Source organism: Poromitra crassiceps (genome assembly GCF_964638095.1).
Source record: "Poromitra crassiceps genome assembly, chromosome: 1".
NCBI lineage: Eukaryota > Metazoa > Chordata > Actinopteri > Beryciformes > Melamphaidae > Poromitra > Poromitra crassiceps.
In genome coordinates, this window is record NC_139623.1 from 2,035,570 (window position 1) to 2,058,754 (window position 23,185).

A 23,185-nucleotide genomic window follows, 5' to 3' on the forward strand; every position below is an offset into this window, starting at 1 on the left:
CAACTGACTGCGCCAAGGACATGTGGTCAGCAAGAAAGAGTTTTGTCTTCTTTGATAAATCGACTGACGAAAAAAAGACTCGCAAACGAGACGATATTTAAATGCACATTAGCTTTGAATGCACTGCTGTTCGTTATTTTGAGCTGTAAATATTTGTACAGTCGAAAACTTTACAAAGTGCAACGAATGGAGAAATGAGAAAAGGCATTTCTTTGTAAATATACGAATGCACTCAAATCGGTATAATTTCTATTCTATAATTATTTTATTATTTGTGATGTACAGAGTTTCATGATAATCATATATTTCTTACATTGATAAGAGTAATTTAAGGTGTATTCAATATTTTTGCAGAGGGTGGAAATACCATTATTAATGTCTACCTCATAATTGCATAGAATCTGAGTTTTGAGGTGCATCCAGTTAGAGTGTAAAGAGCTTTTACAATGATATATAAAATCATTTATATACATATATTATTGGATAATATTCCACACCATTACTGTATAAATAAAATCCAATCCAAAACAAATCTACCCGTCTTGTACTTCTACTGATTAATTCCACCCTCATTTCTCTCCAAACGCTGCTGTGAGCCTCTGTGGCTGAAAACATCATTTCATGTTATGTGTTATAAACGTCAGTGCACGTTGCAAATGAGGGTTTGAATAATCCAAAACCTTGCCAATTCAAAATCCATTAAGAAAGTTCTACGTCAAGAAAGTTTCCATTGAGAAAAAGAAGTAACCACATGATTGCTATTTATTTTACTAAGAGATAAGAGAGCATTTTGTATATTGTTCTTTTTCTATTAACATCAGTCGTATATAAAGAATCTCCCTGAAAACGGTGATATATTTCTCAAGTAACCATTAAATATGCTTGAATTACATGCTTAGCTTGGAGAAAAGCATTGTGTTTTACTTGTTTTAAGGTTAACTGCGACATTCATAAACTAAACTGAATGTCAGTTTTTCATGAAATATAGTGAGGATTTAATAAACACGCTTGGGTATTATTGGAATAAATAAGAGGATTGGTTAATTTCCTGATGCCTGCACATAAGATGTGTACAGATATGGGGCGCAGCTCTCAGATACCTTTGTCTTCAAGTGTAATGGTTAATCTACTATTCCCCCCTCTGTAAACAGTAGACAACAAATGCCATTGTTCATGTCTGGCTCAGGACTGCTCCACAAAAAACAAACATGTAAACATATGGTGACCATCTTAAGTATGAAATACACTGGCTGTCACTGATATGGCACTGAATGTATGAACCACCACAGCTATTTCCCAATGAATTAGCCAGCCTGGGTCAAGTTTACTTAACACTTTAATGTTTCCCAATCTGTGGATGAAAAAGTTTGAAAGAAGGGATTGCTTCCATATAGGCTATAGACCTTGGCCTGGAAACAATTAGGAAATTGCTTTGAAATGTTATATGTTGTCCAGACTCTTGTACAGTATCATGTCACTCCCCACATGCTTGCTGGGGGAAACAGAGGATGCTAAGTGCACTCTTTAGCGGTCGCTGCAAATGACTGACACAACAACCATTCCCCTGAGTATAACCAAATGGCCCTTCAGGCTATGTCTGGAACAGCATCATCAGGATGCTATGTGCTAGCCATGCTATCCCTCTCTGTCTCACACACAAATGCACTTTGTGGGATACTGTGCGCCACCCTGAGTCACTCCAGAGGGAGAGATGAGGGCTTCTTCAAAATAGTGCTAATTTGTAATGCGGCTTCTGCAGGCACTTGTTACATTTGTTTCATGAAATGGAACTCCATGGTAATTTGCGGAGTGATTTATGTATATATATATATTTCAATCATGAGAGACTAGTAGAAAGTTTAACAAGCTTTATTGATACAACAAATACATTTTGGCGTATGACTCCATGATATGATGACGCTCTCCTGAGATGATGAGAGGGCATCATCACTGAAGAATAGGATAGGAAATCCCCCCATAGGGAATTCTTCAGGAGTCATGACGATGGTGGTGCAGGGGAGGTGGTGGGGCGAAAACAACTGCTTCAGCGATGATGATCAGCAACTGAGAATGACACATGGCACATACACAGCACATAGCAAACAGATTAAAACATCATGGACTCTGATATACTACGCTGATTAGGTGATTGGGATCAGCTGGAAAGGAATAGCTTGGGCTGATTGGTTATTGCCACAAGCAGCGTGGTAAACTGTGAATGGATGAGGAGACAGCATCAATGAAAAGGGGGCGAGCCTAGCAATGAATGGGTTATACAACCTCCAAGAAAGGGGGCGAGCACTGTGATATGACGGACTGGGCATTAGCTGTTAAGTAGTCTTCATTATTGAAAATAGTCCAAGACATTATATATACATTTATTTATTTGACAAGTTCCCCGGTCTGGTGGGCACTGGCCTGAACGTGAGACTGAATGCAGGGGAACAGTTAAACAGTGATGAAAGGGAAAGGAATGCTTTGTTTATGCGTGTCAATCCCTCACTCTTAAGTTGAATGTTCCTATAAAGTTCTTCATCACAACTGCCTTATTGTCTCTCCATGCCGAGGCTGAGGGAGAGCAAAAGAGAGTTGTGTTTATTTGAAACTTCTTCCTAATATATTAGTTTAAGCAAACTGAAATTGGCGAAGGGACAGGTCCTTCTCATCAGAAATGTGGAGAATGTATAACACAAATAGTCTTGACACCCCACATCTGTGCGTGGAGGTTCCTCTTGGAGATGTGTGATGCACTGGTAGGCTGCGTGAGTGAAGATCTACAAGGTGTTGCTTCTAGTGGAAAGACCGGGAGCCTCTCCAAGAACACCTTGGCTCGCATGGAGACATAGATGTTCCTCATACTTAACCTCAGCGTTATCAGTGATGTCCTCATCAACGACAGGAAGGGAATAAATCAAGCTCATCTTTCAGCCAGCCAGGACCTCTAAAAAGCAAAAATTTGCAAAATTTGCAATAAAGAGAATTAGAGAATTTATTGCAAGGAATTATATCTCGCACACACTTTGATTTGTTGAATGGGCTGAAATTTGAATGCAGCAAGAGAAAAGAAAGGGAAGAGCTTGGCCTGACTTTGGAGGCCTTCTCTGCTATTGATGACATCCATCATGAATTTATTTATCGATGGTTTTCAGTGTCTATTTCTTCTCACAGATTTTTTTTTGGGGTCTCTCGAGGGGCCTCCACAGAGCACAAACACACACAAACACACTCATCACATGCACCTTCACTAACTCATGTGTTCACAAACAAGCATGATGGTGCAAAATAGTGTGTCTTTCTCTATATATTTGTGTGTGTGTGTGTGTGTGTGTGTGTGTGTGTGTGTGTGTGTGTGTGTGTGTGTCAGGGACAGAAGGGCAGCAGCATACACAGATGGACAGATGAGTCGTGCAGAAGAGCAGCAGATGCCTGGAGTGACCCCTACTGCCGCCTTTCATTGAACCACTGGCCTCAACACAAAGGCAGGGGCGGATCCAAACATTAAATACACTTGCTTGTGCCTGAATGCCAGAGGTCAATTTCTCCCCCCTGTGATTCTTCTTCTTCTTAAAAAAACTTCACATCTTGACGCCCTCCAGTATGAAACAGAGCTCGAGTTTGAGAATTTTGAAAACATCAAGTTGTCTGGTTTAAGAGAGTGGTGGTTGCTCTTGGCAGCTGCTCTTTAAGCAGAGACAGAAACTAAACCAGGATGCATAACAAAAGAGCAGGGTGTTTCCCAATAGAGCATCTGCCTGTCACTGCCTCTGCCTCTACCTCTGTGGTCCTACAGCAGCCCATCCCACTATGCAGCCACACCATACGGTCACAGCCAGACAGCAGACACCTCACCTTCACCATAGATAACCTAGCCTAGGTAAACCCAGCCCCCACGTGACCTGCTCTCTCAGTTCCCAGTCACTATCACACACATAGTGACTGAGAACAGGTCTGAGAGCAGGTCACGTGGGGGATGGGTTTACCCAGGCTATAGATAACCTGCTAATTGCATTAAACCCACTCCAAATTAGGCTGTTGAAACATGAGACAGCAGTCCTACATCACTAATGCCAGTGTATTTTACAGCAGTCCTACATCACTAATGCCAGTGTATTTCACAGCAGTCCTACATCACTAATGCCAGTGTATTTTACAGCAGTCCTACATCACTAATGCCAGTGTATTTTACAGCAGTCCTACATCACTAATGCCAGTGTATTTTATAGCAGTCCTACATCACTAATGCCAGTGTATTTTACAGTCCTCCATCACTAATGCCAGTGTATTTTACAGCAGTCCTACATCACTAATGCCAGTGTATTTTATAGCAGTCCTACATCACTAATGCCAGTGTATTTTACAGTCCTCCATCACTAATGCCAGTGTATTTTACAGTCGTACATCAATAATGCCAGTGTATTTTACAGTCGTACATCAATAATGCCAGTGTATTTTACAGCAGTCCTACATCACTAATACCAATGTATTTTACAGCAGTCCTACATCACTAATGCCAGTGTGAGACAGCACTCCTACATCACTAATGCCAGTGTATGCTGGGGCGGCATTAGCTCAGGATGTAGAGCTGTCGCCTGGGAATCGGAAGGTTCCCGGTTCGAGGCTGGCTCCTCCCCGCAGTGTGCCGAAGCGTCCTTGAGCAAGACACTGAACCCCTAACTGCTCCCGATGAGCAGTTAGCGCCTTGCATGGCTGCAGATGCCGTCGGTGTGTGAATGGGTGAATGTGAGGTATTCATGTAAAAGCGCTTTGGGTAGTCGATAGACTATATAAAATGCGCTCTATAAATACAGTCCATTTACCATTTACCATTTACAGCAGTCCTATATCACTAATGACAGTGAAACATGAGACAGCAGTCCTACATCACTAATGCCAGTGTATTTTATAGCAGTCCTACATCACTAATGCCAGTGTATTTTACAGCAGTCCTACATCACTAATGCCAGTGTATTTCACAGCAGTCCTACATCACTAATGCCAGTGTATTTTACAGCAGTCCTACATCACTAATGCCAGTGTATTTTACAGCAGTCCTACATCACTAATGCCAGTGTATTTTATAGCAGTCCTACATCACTAATGCCAGTGTATTTTACAGTCCTCCATCACTAATGCCAGTGTATTTTACAGCAGTCCTACATCACTAATGCCAGTGTATTTTATAGCAGTCCTACATCACTAATGCCAGTGTATTTTACAGTCCTCCATCACTAATGCCAGTGTATTTTACAGTCCTCCATCACTAATGCCAGTGTATTTTACAGTCGTACATCAATAATGCCAGTGTATTTTACAGCAGTCCTACATCACTAATACCAATGTATTTTACAGCAGTCCTACATCACTAATGCCAGTGTGAGACAGCACTCCTACATCACTAATGCCAGTGTATGCTGGGGCGGCATTAGCTCAGGAGGTAGAGCTGTCGCCTGGGAATCGGAAGGTTCCCGGTTCGAGGCTGGCTCCTCCCCGCAGTGTGCCGAAGCGTCCTTGAGCAAGACACTGAACCCCTAACTGCTCCCGATGAGCAGTTAGCGCCTTGCATGGCTGCAGATGCCGTCGGTGTGTGAATGGGTGAATGTGAGGTATTCATGTAAAAGCGCTTTGGGTAGTCGATAGACTATATAAAATGCGCTCTATAAATACAGTCCATTTACCATTTACCATTTACAGCAGTCCTATATCACTAATGACAGTGAAACATGAGACAGCAGTCCTACATCACTAATGCCAGTGTATTTTATAGCAGTCCTACATCACTAATGCCAGACAGCACCCCTACATCACTAATGCCAGTGACAGCAGTCCTACATCACTAATGCCAGTGTATTTTATAGCAGTCCTACATCACTAATTCCAGACAGCAGTCCTACATCACTAATTCCAGACAGCAGTCCTACATCACTAATGCCAGTGACAGCAGTCCTACATCACTAATGCCAGACAGCATTTCTACATCACTAATGCCAGTGTGAAACAGCAGTCCTACATCACTAATGCCAGTGTATTTTACAGCAGTCCTACATCACTAATGCCAGTGTATTTTACAGCAGTCCTACATCACTAATGCCAGTGTATTTTACAGCAGTCCTACATCCCTAATGCCAGTGTATTTTACAGCAGTCCTACATCACTAATGCCAGTGTATTTTACAGCAGTCCTACATCACTAATGCCAGTGTATTTTACAGCAGTCCTACATCACTAATGCCAGTGTATTTTACAGCAGTCCTACATCACTAATGCCAGTGAAACATGAGACAGCAGTCCTACATCACTAATGCCAGTGTATTTTACAGCAGTCCTACATCACTAATGCCAGTGAAACATGAGACAGCAGTCCTACATCACTAATGCCAGTGCATTTTACAGCAGTCCTACATCACTAATGCCAGTGAAACATGAGACAGCAGTCCTACATCACTAATGCCAGTGTATTTTATAGCAGTCCTCCATCACTAATGCCAGTGTATTTTACAGTCCTACATCAATAATGCCAGTGTGTTTTACAGCAGTCCTACATCACTAATGCCAGTGTATTTTACAGCAGTCCTACATCAATAATGCCAGTGTGTTTTACAGCAGTCCTACATCACTAATGCTAGTGTATTTTACAGCAGTCCTACATCACTAATACCAATGTATTGTAACAACACAGGCGAGGCCTGTGCGCGAACCCGGGTCTCCAACTTACAAGCCCAACACGTTAACCATCAAGCTAAAGGGACAATCCCTTTAGCTAAGGCTCACGTGTTGGCTTTTATCCTTACAGACCCAGGATCGCTACACTACCTACACCTGTGGGAAGCGCAGCCCCTGCGCTTCAGCTTACTCCCTGCCTCACCAGCCTGGTGCAGACGATTTCGGCTCCCTCACGCATCCCATCCGGGGCTGCCTTCCGATGACCGCGCGGCCAACCCATCCCACTTCTGACACCAATGTAACAACACAGGCGAGGCCTGTGCGCGAACCCGGGTCTCCAACTTACAAGCCCAACACGTTAACCATCAAGCTAAAGGGACAATCCCTTTAGCTAAGGGTCACGTGTTGGCTTTTATCCTTACAGACCCAGGATCGCTACAGTATTTTACAGCAGTCCGACATCACTAATGCCAGTGTGAGACAGCATGCCAGTGTATTTTACAGCAGTCCTATATCACTAATGCCAGTGAAACATGAGACAGCAGTCCTACATCACTAATGCCAGTGTATTTTATAGCAGTCCTACATCACTAATGCCAGACAGCACTCCTACATCACTAATCCCAGAGACAGCAGTCACATATCAATAATGCCAGAGACAGCAGTCCTACATGACTAATGCCAGTGACAGCAGTCCTACATCACTAATGCCAGAGACAGCAGTCCTACATCACTAATGCCAGTGTATTTTTTCAGCAGTCCTACATCACTAATGCAAGTGAAACATGAGACAGCAGTCCTACATCACTAATGCCAGTGTATTTTACAGCAGTCCTACATCACTAATGCCAGACAGCAGTCCTACATCACTAATGCCAGAGACAGCAGCCCTACATCACTCATGCCAGAGACAGCAGTCCTACATCACTAATGCCAGAGACAGCAGTCCTACATCACTAATGCCAGTGTATTTGAAAGCAAATTGCAGTATAGAAACATCACTTTTACAGGTTGTGACATTAGAGAAGTCATTTGTGTTTTTTTATACTTGGGAAATATCTGGATTACACCGTTAAGCCTTCTTGAGGTGTCGTGGGCCTAACTTAACGAAACGTCGGTGAAGGAAGGTGCCCACTTGAAAACCCCAATGACATGCTTCATACTGCTGTTGGCTAGGGTAGGTAACTGGTGATTTGTGTCTTGTTTATTAGTTTGTTAGCCTGTTAGCTTGTTTTATTCTGGATTGGGCTTCTAAATGTGTTTTTCCTCGGATTTTGGCACAAGGGATAGTAACATCTTGTCCTGTGTATTAATTAATAGAGATCTAGCATTAAATGCATCTGAAATTTTGAAAACAGCAAAAAGTCTAGTCGATAGATCTGCTTGGAGTACCTGTCCGGCGAAGCCCCTTTTCTTTCTGTTTATTTTCTAAAGGAATGTCTGCGGGCGCCCTTTCACCCCTCCTCATCCATTTACTACCCCTGGTCTATGTTACAGATGGTGACCTGTGTCCTCGCCATCTCCGATTCACAAGTACACCTTCAGATTCGCCCGCAAATCTCTGTACACTCAGCAGAAGGGCAGATTGTCTTTTGTGTGTGCTTATAGTTCATCTTTTTGTTTGGGCATGTGCCCAAGTGTCTGTGTGCGCGTGTTTGTTCGTGTGAGAGTCTGAATGAGCTCCAGTCTAAAGTAAATTTACTTAGCTAACTCTGACAATGCTTATGTTTGGGAGCACACCAAGGACATGACCTCCCTGCCAATTCACATCCGTGGAGACGAGAGGGAGGGTCATTGACCAATAGGGCCTGGACAATGGCATTCACTGCTGTGGCCACTCAACCAGCTAGAGGACAAAACAGCCCAACCATACAGGCTTTGACTTGCAGTGTAACTTGACAAAAGGATCAGACAGAAATTCAATCACAAGACAAACACCACAATAGCCAATACCTCAATGTCTCAAAGGTAAGAAAATAATGTCTGGAACAACACAGAAGAAGCATCAACCACGTCCAGAGCCGTTTTTCACCATATCCACAAGAATAGGCCTTAAAGTAAGATATGACCCCAGTGGTAAACACAGTTTTTGGTTCTGTATCGTAAAAGGAGACATGTAAGCAAACAAACTTGGGTTAGAGGCAATGAGGCAACAAGACAAGGATCTGACTTTGGAAGGGGATGCTGGTTGGTGGGGGGCGTGGAGGTGAGGTGGTGGTGGTGGTGGTGGTGGTGGTGGTGGTGGGGGGGGGGGGGGTACTTGATGGACAACTCCACAACTCAGCAGAGGCAGAGCTTTCACTTAAAAATGGTGCCTGGCCTATCTCAAAAGGTCAGAGCCCGGAGCACTAACACACTACATTAATCATGAGAGGCTGCGGCTTACCTGTCTAGCGTTTCAGCCATGCCATACAGTTAACCTCAATTATGCTTGATTACGAGGTGTGGAAGATGCAGGGTGCAGGCTCGGCCTTGCAAAAGATAAGGCATCAATAATGCAATTTCAGATGAGATGTGCCTGTCCATCAACTGTACAGAGCGGGGAGCGTGCAGCCTGTCCATCAGCTGTAGAGAGCGGGGAGCGTGCAGCCTGTCCATCAGCTGTACAGAGCGGGGAGCGTGCAGCCTGTCCATCAGCTGTAGAGAGCGGGGAGCGTGCAGCCTGTCCATCAGCTGTACAGAGCGGGGAGCGTGCAGCCTGTCCATCAGCTGTACAGAGCAGGGAGCGTGCAGCCTGTCCATTAGCTGTAAAGAGCGGGGAGCGTGCAGCCTGTCCATCAGCTGTACAGAGCAGGGAGCGTGCAGCCTGTCCATCAACTGTACAGAGCGGGGAGCGTGCAGCCTGTCCATCAACTGTACAGAGCGGGGAGGGTGCAGCCTGTCCATCAGCTGTACAGAGCAGGGAGCGTGCAGCCTGTCCATCAGCTGTAGAGAGTGGGGAGCGTGCAGCCTGTCCATCAACTGTACAGAGCAGGGAGCGTGCAGCCTGTCCATCAGCTGTAGAGCAGGGAGCGTGCAGCCTGTCCATCAGCTGTAGAGAGTGGGGAGCGTGCAGCCTGTCCATCAGCTGTACAGAGCGGGGAGGGTGCAGCCTGTCCATCAGCTGTACAGAGCAGGGAGCGTGCAGCCTGTCCATCAGCTGTAGAGAGTGGGGAGCGTGCAGCCTGTCCATCAACTGTACAGAGCAGGGAGCGTGCAGCCTGTCCATCAGCTGTACAGAGCAGGGAGCGTGCAGCCTGTCCATCAACTGTACAGAGCGGGGAGCGTGCAGCCTGTCCATCAGCTGTAAAGAGTGGGGAGCGTGCAGCCTCTCCATCAACTGTACAGAGCAGGGAGCGTGCAGCCTGTCCATCAGCTGTACAGAGCAGGGAGCGTGCAGCCTGTCCATCAGCTGTACAGAGCGGGCAGCGTGCAGCCTCTCCATCAGCTGTAGAGAGTGGGGAGCGTGCAGCCTCTCCATCAGCTGTACAGAGCGGGCAGCGTGCGGCCTGTCCATCAGCTGTACAGAGCAGGGAGCGTGCAGCCTGTCCATCAGCTGTACAGAGCGGGGAGCGTACAGCCTGTCCATCAGCTGTAAAGAGCGGGGAGGGTGCAGCCTGTCCATCAGCTGTACAGAGCAGGGAGCGTACAGCCTGTCCATCAGCTGTAAAGAGCGGGGAGGGTGCAGCCTGTCCATCAGCTGTACAGAGCAGGGAGTGTGCAGCCTGTCCATCAGCTGTAGAGAGTGGGGAGCGTGCAGCCTGTCCATCAGCTGTACAGAGCAGGGAGCGTGCAGCCTGTCCATCAGCTGTACAGAGCGGGGAGCGTGCAGCCGGTCCATCAGCTGTACAGAGCGGGCAGCGTGCAGCCTGTCCATCAGCTGTACAGAGCAGGGAGCGTGCAGCCTGTCCATCAGCTGTACAGAGCGGGGAGGGTGCAGCCTGTTCATCAGCTGTACAGAGCAGGGAGAGTGCAGCCTGTCCATCAGCTGTACAGAGCAGGGAGCGTGCAGCCTGTCCATCAGCTGTACAGAGCGGGGAGGGTGCAGCCTGTCCATCAGCTGTACAGAGCAGGGAGCGTGCGGCCGCGCGGAGGAACAAACTTGTTTTGGTGACTGTTTGCCTGGGTCACGACAGAGGAGAATCTTTTGTTTCGGGGATCCAGGATCAGTAATCATGTGAAAGTGGAAGTTCTTGGATTATCGCTCGGTCTGTGTCACTTTTATGGCTCTTTGCTGCTTAGCTGGAATGCACATGCAAACACTATATGTATGTAGACAAGCAGAAACACACATGTATGTATGTATGTATGTATGTATGTATGTATGTATGTATGTATGTAGACACAGATGTATGCATAAGAACACGCATAAGCAGAAACACACATGCACAAAGAGAGTCAAAGGCTTCATGCTGTCCCAGCCCCCTTCCTGGTAATTGCCCCATTACGCATTGGTGGTGGATGGAGCCGTTACAGATGTTTTATGACGGGGCCCTTTTCATTTTGTCTTCCCGATGAGGGACAGATTTATGGTGCAAGTCAGTATTCCATTCAAGGATGCATCCCCCCCTCCCGTATTCCCTAATGCAATGGTTCTCAAAGTGGGGTCTGGGGACCTCCAGGGGTCCTTGGGGGGGTTCCAGGGGGTCCCTAGCAAAAACTGGGATGTGTTTTCACTATGATACCACAAATAAGTTACACAATGACATTTATGACTATTTTGGTCATGGGTTTCATACACTTTCTGTAATAAAACATGTAAAAGCACTCTGGCACAAAATCGTATCAAATGGGGGTCTGTGGTTTAATTTGTGTCAGTTTAGGAGTCCTTGACATTAAAGAGTTTTGAGAACCACTGCCCTAATGCACACACACACACACACACACACACACACACACACACACACATGCACACACACGCGCACACACACACACACACACACACACACACACACACACACACACACACACACACACACACACACACACACACACACACACACACACACACACACACAGGCATGCATACACACCCACGTTTACACACAGCAAAACAGAAAGGCTTATAAATTAAAATGTGTCTGCATTATCTTTTATATGTCATAATTGTCCATCTGACTTCCCCTCCCTTGCCCAGCTCCCAGCTCGCCGCCTGTGCCCATGGCTGTAAACTGAGGTTGTTGGCAGCAGCTTATGAGATGAATAAATGTTTGATGGCCCTGTGGAACAAGGCACGCTTCCAGGCCGGTCGTCAGCCTATTCCCCAGGGGGTGAGGGAGTTCGCTGGGGGAAGACCTCCTCGAAGAGTCCCCGGTCTGTGGGGAGGCAGCAAGCCCAGAGTCAAACCGAGTCTGACACTTTCTCACCAAATGTTATCCTACTGAAAGTAACCATCATAAAGGGCAGAGTAAACACCAGTTAGCTTTTCAGAATGAATCTCTTTTAGGTGGCAGTGATGTGTTTGAAGTGCTGAAGTCTCTTTGGCTGTGCGGTTTCTTTCCACAGGCGCTTTTGGTGTGGTTCCCCAGAGTTCCTGTTGGAAATCAAATGTTCAGTTCAGTAGCTTTTATGCCTAGAAAAATATTGCTCATAAATTGGTGCATGAATAGGCAGCATAATTACAGGGCTGCATGCTGAAAATGTCCCCTGCAACTCATGGCTACAACGATTAAGGTTAACAATGGAGACACTAGAGTGCAGATTGAAAAGCTTCAAAGGGCTCAACTTATTTTATGACTCATTTAACCGGCACGAGGAGAAATTCTGAAATAAGAGTAGGTCCCTGTCCGTCTCAGAAATAGTTTTCCTTTTGAGCAGAAACTGTGGAAAGTTGTCAGGTCAGCAGAGGAACACTCATGATCAATCATTTACCAGAGGAGCACAAAGAGAGCTGGAGGCACTAGATAGCCCAGAGGACCGAAACACGGCCTCGTCCTGTTACACACACCGGCCGCTGTGATATTCTTCACACCTCACTCCGATCAGCCGTCGGTTCCATCGCTGAGTGATTGTCCCATTGTGAGCGTTATGGACAGGAGGCTCCTTGTTTTCTCCTTCCCAAATCCGTCACCGTTCGACTCCTTGTGGCTCCAAACAGAACATTTCTGTGGCAGCACTCTGCACTACTAACGTTAGGAAATCTGACCTGGCTTCAAAACTCGCTGCGTGGATGTGGAGCTGAGTGAATGATGTATGGCCGACCATGTCCGAGGTTAGCTTCTGTCAATTCCTGCAAATACCGCTCTTTATCCACTACAACATAAATTCTCCTCCTCTGGCATGAGGAATGGAGTGCGGTTTGTTTGACCAGATGTAACTTTATCAGGGACTCGACTTCCCTGGCTATTCTTGTGTCTCTCACATCTTTTAGCTTAGGCACAAAAAAAGAGTGAGCTCTCACACAATATTTCTGTTTGTCGTAGTCTGACCTCTTTGTGAACTGCGGTAAAGTGAAAGGCACTTTCAGCAGTAACCATATGCCTTTCAACTGATACAAAGGTGGGAAAGGGGAAGGTGGGGGCCGGGGGAGGAGGGTGCTGGGGGGGAAGCAGTTGCATGCTAGGGTGGAAAAGGAAAGTGCCGTGCTGCATCTTTTTGTGTTGGTAAAGTGGTGGTGGTTTAGGGGGGGGGGGGGTTGGGGGCAGTAGGGGGGTTTGGGGCAGGGGAGGTTTGGGGGCGGGGCTTAGCTGGATGCGACGCTGAACACAAGGGAACGTCCGGCTGACTGACTGTTGAGATGGAGCCCTCTTATGGATGAGTGCAATGAGTAAACAGCATTCCTTTCTCTCTGTCTGACTATCTGTGTCTCTTTCTCTCTGTAGTTGTCTAGTGTTAGCAAGAGCACTCACCCCCAAGCCTGTATCTGGTATCAGATGTGCACTAGACCAGTGATTCTCAACCCTTTTCATATCAAGGACACCTAATTTAGTCCAAATTTGAGCCATGGATCCCCATTTAATGAGAAATCTGAGAATATTTGCATAATTACATTTGATTTGTTCCATGACTATCTGTATATAGGATAACAGTGAACCTGTAATCAAAATAGTCATTCTTCTACATTCTCTAATTGTGTTAACTAATAATAATGGTGAAGATGAAAAATTCATCAATTTGCTGGAACCTCCTCAAGGACCCCTGGGGGTCCCCGGACCGCACATTGAGAACAACTGCACACACTAGCCCCTTCTCACCTGAGCTCTGACTGACCTACCTCCTCCTCATTAAGATAGTAACATTTGCCCAAATAAAACTCTGGTGTCAGGTTGATCAATGACAAATTTAGACTTCAAGTGATAGTCCATTCTTGTTTTTCTTGATTTTGGCGACATGTTTGGTGAAAAGCGATCATTGCTTTGGTGTTGTCAGCACCCGTCCAATATACTGTTAAAACACTATTGCTTTATTACACAGGTGTTTAAATAGTAATCATGTAGATGTTCTACTACTTGCTTGTATAGTGAATATGTAGTCACAACACTACAGCAACACTACACATGCAGGGCTAAGGCAACATTGAGGGCAGGTGTGGAGGGAAGCAGCACACAATGAAATGACAAGACCAAACTAGACAGAGTTCATGATGTTTCTTTTTCAATGTTGTAAACTAAATAGAGATAGAGAAGCAGAGCAGTTTCAGCAAGAAAGAGACTCAAAACTCCCAATACAATGAATCCAACTGTCACAGCGACAAAACAAAACAGTTTTTTAAACACTTTTAATGTAAAATCGTTCACTTGGGGAAAGAAGCACCAAAATTAGCACACATACTCATTGTGAATTGTTATTTTGAAAAAAGCTATTAGCCACGCAAAAACAAAAAACAAATCAAGATGGCCACCATTTCCAGCCCGAATATACTATTTTGGGGGCAACTTTGTAGAATTGTCCAATATGAATGATCTTGCTATCAAGCCATACATTTATGATGACAGACAGAGAAGCCAGAATTATTCCACGTACATTTCAAATGGCTGCCATTTAAAAATATGGCTGCCATTTCAGCCATTTTTACCATAGAATTTCCCTGTCCAGGGTGATTTTGATGATTCTTGTTTTTTTTGTAACTATGGAAGAATCAAAATGATCAGAAATCAGAAATCCTTTTACTCCTGCCATTCTGCATATTTTTGTTTAAAAATAAAATAATCAAGGAGTAGGCTATTTGTGCCCATTTTGGTGCTTTCTTCCAGAAGTGAATGATTTTTCTTTAAAGAGCATGGTGCAGGATAGAGACCACTTTGCATTAATATGTGGGACTTTTATGTAGCAATTAGGATGCTCTTTTGTTTTCCCCCACACATAGCTGCATCTACATTGTTTTATGTGAAGCATCTGACACGCACATAAAAACCCACAAATCAATCAATAGCACATGTGACGATTTTAATAAACAATAACAATAAATGTTCCCTCGGATCATTACCTCCGTACGCCAACCGTCTGTCCATCCGTCTCCGATGATATACTTATCCGGCTGAGACCATTCTGGAGCCGGCTTACATCAGCTGAGATGGTCGGGCAGTCTCATTGTAAGAAAGTCTACTGGTTTGTGTTTTGTTCTTTGTTGTCAAGCCCTGTATTATTGTGAGTTTGAGTTTTGTCTTACTGCACTTGCCGTAGTTGATGATGTGGGGCACGCCCCTAAGGCAAGATCCTTATTTCTGGAATTTTCCATGGGTGAGCAGCAGTGGATGTCTGTTGTGTGCGTTCATGCACAAATGTGAGTCAAACTCTCTTTCAGTTGGTACTAGACCACAAATTATTATCATAACTATTATCTGTTTTTTATTAGGCCTGGAATTGTTCTTTTGGGAGTTTTAGGTTTGCAATGCATAATTTTATCTGGTACAATCAGTGGGCAACAGAATATGGGAATTTCTGAAGCCCATCCTGGAATTCCATTAATTCGAAAGTCCGTAGGGGGGCGCACGTCAGGTCCGTACATTGGCTCCAATTTAAAAATAAGCCAACTTCTCTCTCGGTCTGTATCTTAAATAAACATTTTCCGAATGAGTTTATGGTCTGAATAAACAATTTCAAGTCTTTTTCATGCTCTCCTGGGCTCCGTTTTCTAAATTGTGGTCCCATTTCGAGTAAAAGAGACGATAAAAATTATAACTTTGGGGGCGGGATTTTCCTTGATTGACACCAGCCACAGGAAACCAGATGATCCCAACCACAGCACCAGTTGCGAAGGCAGGCTAGCTAGCTAGCAACGTAGCCAGAGATTAAATGTAAATTACCAGAAACAGCGTTACCTTTCTGATGTTTTAATGATGTTAGTAGACACACGTAACAGTATAGATCCCCGTTATGAGGTCTGTTAATCAAATGCTAACGCTATATCGAAATCGGGTTTTAGTGGAAGGGCAGCGACCATACAACCTGGGCTGATCACCTTTGGACACATTTTACGGCGAAATTATCTGATAAACTGGTCTGCAGCTCTGTGGTGATCAGCTAATGTCTTCATAGCATTGTGATTATGATTTAATGCACTATGGAAGATAGATGCTGGTTTAACATAATGAAAATAATTCCCTACCAAACATGTAAAGTGACGCTTCTGGGCAGTAGACCATTTGGGCATATTAATGTGACTTGTGACATGATCAGCACAATTCAATAAATATAACGTTTTTGCACATTTTAATGCTGCTGGTCGTTTGTTTAATGCTGTATATATTGGACATTTAAAGCTGATACACAATTGTGTTGAGGTAATTCCGCAAAGCTCAGTTAAAAATATAACGTGTAACACTTGAAACAATCAAATGTAACTTTTTCACAGCAATACATACAGTCCAGCCCACCATGGTATGGGAAAGGAACCATTGTTTGAATTACATTGAAATATATTTGCATGGTGTAGCATGCAGGGCCGTAGCCAGGGTTCCGAAATAGGGGAGGTCCAGCAAGGGGAGGCGGAAAAAATTTTGAGTTTTTTCCCCCCCTTTTTAAGCCATATTTAGAGTAATATATCATTTTAAATCAACATTAGGATTATACTGTTGTGATGTCATTATTCAGTATATTCTCTTTCATGTCACCACCTGCTCAGCTCTCCTGTCAACATAATTGTAACTAACAAACACAAACTGTTTTAGCCAAATTCATATCAAAATGACACCTACAAACACAGGTACACAACCCAAGCCGTACACAACACACAAAGTCATCATCGATAATAAAAAAAACATACAGAGGGACATTTATTTATTCCTGATAGGAACGATTGAAAAATAAAATAAAATATATTATGTTGTTTTTAACTTTACACCACCTCTTTTTGTTACTTATTGGGTCATGAAACTGAAACCATGCATATAGCCACCTGCATACCTGACTTTGGGAGCTTGGCAATTGGCATCATGCATGATTAGCCAGTAGCATCCCAACGTGTCACACAGGTAACATTACTTAGACAGACTAGACACTTACTTTCTTGGTTGTTGCTAAAAAATCTGTCAGTGTGTGTCACTCACTGTCTGTCGTTCACTCGCTCACTGTCTCGCAGCTCGCTCACCTTCAATTATCTCGCCAGGCAGACAGACAGTCATCTCTCACCACCATGCTGCTGCTCTCTCAGAATCAAGTTACCGCGGACGCTGCGTCAGATGACTTCCTGCCTGACCGGCCTTTCGTTTCAAAATAAAAGCGATCCCGTGTTTTTCATGCTTTTCCTGTTTTCCATGCAGATTGTTTTATTTTTTTACAATCTTCGTTCTCAGGACACTCTACAATTTTCTGTTCCCAAAGTCCGAACTGAATTGGGGAAGAAAGCTTTTAGGTTCTCTGCACCCACCGCATGGAACAGTCTGCAGTCTGATCTTAAACTTAATAGCTTAGTAACCTTAAATGGTTTTAAGGCTATGGTAAAATCTCTTGAGAACAGGCTGTCTGTATGCAAATGTTTTATTTGATCATTTTAATGTTTTTCAATTGTATGTGTTTATGTGTTTGTTTGTTGTAACTTTGTGTTGCTGCTGTTTCTTGGCCAGGTCTCTCTTGTAAAAGAGTTATTTGATCTCAATGGGACAAACCTGGTTAAATAAAGGCTAAAAAAAAAAAAAAAAAAATCTCTGAAATATTAAAAAATCTCTGAAATATTAGGGGAGGTCCGGACCTCCCCGTCCTCATAGCTAGCTACGGCCCTGGTAGCATGTAATGCAGTCTGTTAAGATACTGTAAACATGCTAGATACTCTGTGACACAGAAAGGCAGACGAGCTAGCAGCAGGGATCTTGTCACCCTGATTTCAGATAAACTTGTCTGTCTAGCTAGACAGCTAGACAATATTACTGTACCATAATACCACAAGCTAAAGGCAGCATACACCAATGGAAGGATGGGTAGCATTAGCTAACGTCATCCAGGCTATACAGTAACGTTAGGCTATTATAAAGTTATGAAACGCTGATTCAGACGTTACAATAATATGACATAATATGAGCCAGTTAGCCTAGCTAGAGAGAGTGATTTCAGACGACCAGATATCACCATATTTCATTTCAATAAATATAAAGCATTCGTTGATTGAAGCAGACTGCTGATCGGTTGTTTCTCCGTCATCATGTCCTCTGGTCCAATCTTCGGTTCGTAGTTCGTGTTCACTCGACATCAACAATCTTTATATCACATCTGATAATTTTATCCAACCTGCCTCTGACCAGACAACTAATGGATCGTTCTGCGCGATCATATTCGCGACATTCAGAGACATGATAATATACAAGGCTATCTTTGTTGACAATGTTTATTGACAAAAGCATTAAAACAAGCAAATATAACAATATTCTCCGGTCACTGGCAGATACTAGCTACAACTTGTTCAAAGCAAATCTCTCATGTCAGCATTTGGCTTGTGTGTTATTGCAATTTCCTATGTTGAAACAACTGATCAGCAGTAACATGTAGTTTAGCGTTAATCTCAGGAGAACAGAATATTATAGCTTTGATCTTCACAAATCATGATCCTCTGTTGTGTGTCCCATCGGTACTGGACGGCGGCCACCCCTTGAAGAAACGAATGACACTGTTAATCACTGTATAACGTTAACGTTTGCTTACCCAACACTATGTGCGATTGGTAAATACTGTAAATGCAGAGGTGGATAAACTATCCAGAGGAGTTTAACTCCCTTGTTCCCCCTCATTGATTGATAGTTGATCTAAAGTTAGCTAGATATATAAAAAAAAACACGATTTCAGACGGACAAGCCCGTCTTTATTGTCACACGATTACAATCAACACATGCACGGAGGGCCACAACACACACATGCTGACGGTGGCCGGTGAAATTTGTCCTCTGCATTTAACCCATCCTGGCTTTGTCCTTTCCTCCGGGGGGCAGGCCAGGAGCAGTGGTCGCTTTCTCGTACAGCGCCCGGGGACCGACTTCGGATGTTGTCGTCACTGGTCGGATGACGATGACGATCTGATCTTCTGCATGTTTTTAATGGGGGGGGTTATATACGGAGGAACCCCCCTGCGGAGCACGGGGAGAACATGCAAACTCCACACAGACAGAATGGCCCTTACGACGAGATACCCCACCTGGGCAGTAGGCACTGAAGATATGGGTGGGAACACAACCACAGCGCCCACAGTGTCCCAGGCGAGAATCGAACTCAGGACCTTCTGACTGCGAGGCGACAGCTCTACCACTGAGCCACCGTGCCCCCACAGATATTAGATAGATAGATAGATAGATATTAGATAGATAGACAGACAGACAGACAGACAGACAGACAGACAGACAGACAGACAGACAGACAGACAGATAGACAGATAGATAGCTAGATAGATAGATATTTCCCTTTTCAGGTGAATTTCAATAAAAAGGTTGAACATCTAATCATTAGTAGATTTTAAATTTGGGGTGGCAACATTTAGGCTATTTCGGGACGGCTTAGATTGTATTTTGAGACGGTTCCGGGACAATGGTGAAAAAAGTTAATTTCGAGCCCTGGGCTCATAGCCTTTTTTCTGATAAATTCCATGATTTGTTTGGTTCTCATACAGGTACATTCTTCTGTTATCACACATCACAAAAACCATCTCACAGGACACCTAAAGCAGGAGTTTGCAGTGATCTGACTACAAACTCCTTCTTTAGGGCTTATAAAAGTATTGTCTTGGCTGAACATCACTCCAATGAACGTTAGAAAATTCCCCTTTTATTACATTTTTTTTCATGCCTACAAAATGTTACTTTGTATTTGAGTTCTCCCCTGGAAGTGATTTTGGTATGTGCCATTGTATTTAAGCCGGCAGTGTTGCAACTTCACAGTAACGTTGCGTTTTCGCTACAAGGAAATTAAGTTATTTTGATTGTCTATAAATGTTAACGTTTCTAACATTAGGATGCAGAGAACCTGCAGAAGCAAGTAACTTACTCAACACATCTGTTCACTGTCAACTGTGGTAACAATGAGGTTTGCTGTGAGGAGCTGGGAAAGTTATAACTAGCGTTAATTACTACAGCCATATATAACGCAGGCCACCGTGCTATTTTGTAATAGATAATAAAAACGGTAGTTAACGCTAATGCCTGATAGCTTCATATTAGCACTGCTGTAACCTAGGCTGTCACTAATTTAGTTTGCACAAGTTGACAGGCAGCTGCAGTGACACTGATGACACCAGGCAGACATGCTCAAATGTGCTGCTGGGAATCCGAACCCAAGAAATTGCAGTGTTGAATTTTGTGCAATTCGACCAATAAGATCACGGCTTATATATCGCCAAGACTTTCCGTCCGATCGACTTTGAACTGGGGAACGGGCACTGCACTACATTATTATATAATTTCAGGACTGTCTGTGTCTGTCCTTCATGGATCTCAAGAACCGTTTGTCGGATCGACTTCAAACTTTGAAAATGCAGTTAGGAGGACCTGACGGTTGTGCAGTGGGGGGGGGGGGGGGGGGGGGGGGGGGCATGGGGTGGTGAATGGGGGGAATGGGGCACTGCACTATATATATCTTCTTTATACAATAATTCCAGGACTTTCAGTATGTCTGTCATCCGACGTATTTTAATAAGAATTGTGAGTCCTAACTATAAATTATTACGTTTTACCTGCACCATGCTCTTTAATCTGCCCCACTGGTTGTGCTTTTTAGGATAAAATCATGGTTGATTTTGAAATATTGACTGATGAAATTTTCTCAACATGGATACATAGCATTTTAGAATGAAACCCTTCAAATGTAGTCTTGTCAAGTCAAACTAGCATCAGTATACAAGTATTCAGTATGGTATGAGGAGATGTCAGCATAATAATAATGTGACACTATTAATCCCTGTAGGGAAATTCTCTTTGTTCTTCTCTGTCTCCACAGGGAGGTCAGAGGTTAGGCTCAGCTGCAGAACAACAACACTGGAGCTGGTGGGGATTCAGCATCTTGCTCAAGGACACTTCAGCAGGAGGGGTGTTTTGCAGACGCAGGGTCTAACTCAGACTTTGCACCAATTAGGGATATGAGCAAAATCGCTTTTTTTCTCTCCAATAGACTGGCATGGAATGGATCTAGTTAAAGGCTAAACTGAACAGAAATCGTTGTCTAACTTTGTCACCCACTTTGTCAGAGATACTCACATTAACCTATAATGATGCAGGAAAAAAAATGGTCTACAAAAAATGGTCCTAAAGTAGGAAAAGGAAACACTGGGTCACTTGGGTGTCTAAAACATCTTAATTTGTTTTATGTAGATGGCAAAAATCAAATCACAACCTTTATTTTATATGAGTTTAGATCTACATTACATATTGGAACATAGCAGCCAACATGTTGTGACAGAAATGAAGCACAAATGCCTTATCAGTTTGAAACCACAGCCAACACAATGCTGATGCATGCACACATGTCATCTTCAAATGATTTGCTGCTTTATTGCTATAGAGACTCTAATCTCTCTGTATGGTTACAGTAGATATAAGGAACCAGTCTGTTTAGGAGGAGGGGAGGACAGACAGGAAGAAGGTTTGTTACAGAAGCAGCAATAATCTATTCCTCTCCGAGCTCTTTGAAGAGCAGCAGCAGCTATGACAGGCTAAATGTTTCCAGAGATGTCACATTTCCACAGCATCTAAAAAGGCTCTTGTGAGCACTCATCCTTTCATGTTTGATCGTGTGTTGCAGATCCTATGATAAACAGACAGGGTGGCGGTTGGTGGAGCAGGGGGGGGGGTCGTTTGGAAGAGGGCTGGGATGGGAACGCACTCCACTGCCTCACCGGCTTTGCCACAGGATCCAGATGCCTTCGCAAATTACCTCTTTGTCTACTTCAGAGGGGTTTGAAATGCAAGTCTGAATTAAGATCTTGAGCTTCCCTTCAGACTTCTAGGATTGCAGGGTTATTGCATCGAATCTGATTAATTTGGGGGCAAAACTATCCTGCACTGCTGTCCCTCCCTTCTCCACTTACTGGCCCTAACAAGGCACACAGCCACTCAGGCAGACACTGAGCAGATGCTGCAGAGGTGGTTTAAAACATTAGCCATGTGAGATATGACTCCTCACAACTGTATTTGAGCAAAACACAGAATCAGGCAGAACAGGTACATTTAACACCATGTAGGTGCTTTAGAGGCCATGCATACTTCCTGTCATTGATTCCTCCTCCGATACATGTGCAGTCGCCAGTTTTTTCTTTTCACCCGACAGCGAGGAATTTCACTGGCAGGACGTAGCACCTGGGAGGATCACACCATTCCCCCCAGTTCCCCTCCCAACCGAACAGATGCCCCGACCAGAGGAGGGGCTAGTGCAGTGACGAGGACTCATACCCCACCGACTTCTCACCCGCAGACAGGGCCAATATCTTCCCACCCGCAGACACGGACAATTGTGTCTGTAGGAATGTCTGACCGAGCCAGAAGTACCGCTGCCAGGAATCGAACCCCGGTCTCCGTGGTGGTAGGTGAGTGCTTTTACCTCCACAGTACCCATACGCTACTTTGTGAAATGACCAAAAAAAACTTGAAGAAGAAATATATGTGTTGGCTGTACACAAGCTCGGTCGGTCGCTCTCTCTCTCTCTCTCTCTCTCTCTGTCTCCCTTGCTGTCTCTCTCCCCCTCATTCCTCCAAGGCTTTGTTCCTGTGTGTCAGTCCCGTCCTGCCAGCACTGGTTAAGTGTTCTGTGTCTCAACACTCTGTAAGAGAGTCATAAAATGCTTGTGGAGAGAAACAGAGCATTTCCAGCTGAACTCCAGAAAGGAGGCAGTAAAGAGGATGTAAACTCAAGCAAGAAGCAAGACGGAAAGAGGAAAAAATAACGTTCTCATAAAAATAAAATCATAAAAATACCAGAACAGTAGTGAAACATCTTTTCACTGTTTTTAATAAAACTTCATAACAAGCAATAATGAATAGTTTCATATCATTGCGCCATTTACGGCTTTTAAATTACACCAGTTAACAAATAGGCACAAGATGCTGCATGGCTTCCCTACTGGGCATAATAGTTTCTCAATGAAATATGAATGAATATGAATGAACTCGACATGTTTGAAAGAGAAAGAACAATGCAGCAGC